The following is a 2,956-nucleotide window of genomic DNA, read 5'->3' on the forward strand; positions in this document are numbered from 1 at the left end:
CCTAGCTAAGGGTAGGAATGGGTTCAGCGTGCCTCCGCCTACCTGCAGGTGGTCGGGACAGCGCCGGAGAGGCTCGGAGTCGCCGGCGACGAGGCGGCTATGGCGGAGGGGTTTCGGGACGTGGTTGAACTGGTAGCTAGGGGCATGTCCTTCTGAGTTTCCATGATTTAACTCAGAATTGTCTAAGGCAGAGAAGCATTTTTCCTTGTGGGAATATCATTCCTGGCCTTAGTAACAAACATATATTTAAAATAGAAAAATAATGTTTTAAATCATCAATTAATGTTTTTGGTAAATAATAATAGTATTTGAGTTCAAATCACCAACTTTGGTTGGGTGTGCTACTAGGCATCATGAGCTAGTAGTGTAACCCAAGCAAGGTAGAGGTGATCTGGTGTCAAAGAAAAAGAGTTTTGGAAATTCATTTAAAAATAAATTTATGATGCGTTTTGGATCAACAAGCATACATTCATACAAGGCATTCATAGCATTCACAACATCATTAGAAAAAGTTTTAACAAGCTCTGATTTTTGCAACTTAAAACATTGGTGGTGAAAAACAGGGTGTGACACAATCTCGCACTAAAATATCAAGATGAAATTGTGTTCTCCCCGACTGTGCACCATTGCGACAGTTCGTCGTTTCGAGACACCACGTGATGACCGGGTGTGATACACTCAACATTCACATACAACGGGTGCAAAACAGTTGCACACGCGGAACACTCGCGTTAAACTTGACGATTCTAGCATGTGCAGACATGGCCTCGGAACACATTAGACCGAAAGGTCGAGCATGAATCATATAGTTGATATGATTAGCATAGAGATGCTTACCACTGAAACTTTTCTCAACTCACGTGATGATCAGACTTGAGTTAGTGGATTTGGATCATGTACCACTCAAATGACTAGAGAGATGTACTTTTTTAGTGGGAGTTTATCAGTAAGTTGATTAGTTAAACTCTAATTATCTTAAACATAGTCTAAGTCCACTTTGCAATATTTGTGTTGTAGATCAATGGCTCACGTAGTAGCAACCCTGAATTTTAATACGTTCCTAGAGAAAGCTAAGTTGAAAGATGATGGAAGCAACTTTGTAGACTCGGCTCATAATCTAAAGCTGCTCCTACAAGCTGGGAAGAAGGATTATGTCCTTAATGTTGCGCTAGGAGATGAACCCCCGCTACGTCTAGCCAAGATGTTTTGAAAGCCTGGTTAACACGTAAGGAGGACTACTCAGTAGTTCAATGTGCAGTCTTGTATGGCTTGGAACCGGGACTTCAACGTTGCTTTGAGCGTCATGGAGCATATGAGATTTTCCAGGAGTTGAAGCTTATCTTTCATAAGAACGCTCGGATCGAGAGGTATGAGACCTCCGATAAATTCTATGCTTGCAAGATGGAGGGGAATTCGTCTGTCAGTGAACATGTGCTCAAAATGTTTGGGTACTCAAACCGTGTAACTGAGCTGGGGATTGAACTCCCGCAATAGGCTATCACTGACAGAATTCTTCAATCACTGCCACCTAGCTATAAGAGCTTTCTGTTGAACTATAAACATGCAAGGAATGAACAAGTCACCCGGCGAGTTATTTGCGATGATGAAAGTAGCAGAGTCAGAACTCCGGAAAGAGCATCAAGTGTTGATGGTCAATAAGACCACTAGTTTCAAGAGAAATGGCAAAGGCAAAAAGGGTAACTCCAAGAAGAGAGACAAGCCTGTTGCCAATCCGACGAAGAAACCCAAGGCTGGACGTAAGCCTGAAGTAGAGTGTTATTATTGGAAGGGAATGGGTCACTGGAAGCGCAACTGCCCCAAGTATTTGGCTGATAAGAAGGTGGCCAAGGAAAAATTAGGTATATTTGTTATACATGTTATTGATGTGTACTTAACCAACTCTCGTAGTAGTGCCTGGGTATTTGATACCGATTTTGTTGCTCATATTTGCAACTCGAAGTAGGAACTGCGGAATAAACGGAGGCTGGCGAAGGATGAAGTGACGATGCACGTGGGAAATGGTTCCAAGGTTGATGCAATTGTCGTCGGCATAGTCTCACTTCAGTTACTATGAGGATTAGTTATGAACTTAAATAATTGTTATTTAGTGCTTGCGTTAAGGATGAACATTATATCTGGATCTTGTTTATTGTGAGATGGTTACTCGTTTAAGTCAGAGAATAATGCTTGTTCTATTTCTATGAGTAATATCTTTTATGGTCATGCACCCAATGTGAGAGGATTGTTCATATTGAATCTTGATAGAAATGATACATATATACATAACATTGAGACCAAAAGATGTAGAGTTAACAATGATTGCGCCATGTTTTTGTGGCACTGTCGCTTAGGTCATATTGGTGTAAAGTGCATGAAGAAACTCCATTCCGATGGGCTTTTGGAGTCACTTGATTTTGAATCACTTGACACATGCGAAACATGCCTCATGGGCAAGATGACTAAGACTACATTCTCCGGAACAATGGAGCGTGCAAGTGACTTGTTGGAAATCATACATAGCAATGTGTGTGGTCCGATGAGTGTGGAGGCGCGCGACGGATATTGTTATTTTCTCACCTTCACTGATGATTTGAGTAGGTATGGATATATCTACTTGATGAAGCACAAGTCTGAAATGTTTGAGAAGTTCAAGCAATTTCAGAGTGAAGTTGAAAATCATTGTAACAAGAAGATCAAGTTCCTACGTTCTGATCGTGGGGGTGAATATCTGAGTTTCGAGTTTGGTGCTCACTTAAGACAATGTGGAATTGTTTCACAGTTGACACCGCCTGGAACACCACAGCGTAATGGTGTGTTCGAACGTCGTAATCGTACTTTGTTAGAAATGGTGTGATCTATGATGTATCTTACCGATTTGCCGTTATTGTTTTGGGGTTATGCATTAGAGACAGCTGCATTCACTTTAAATAGGGCACCATCAAAATCCGTTGAGACG

Source organism: Hordeum vulgare, chromosome 6H, assembly GCF_904849725.1.
Source record: "Hordeum vulgare subsp. vulgare chromosome 6H, MorexV3_pseudomolecules_assembly, whole genome shotgun sequence".
Classification (NCBI taxonomy): Eukaryota; Viridiplantae; Streptophyta; class Magnoliopsida; order Poales; family Poaceae; genus Hordeum; species Hordeum vulgare.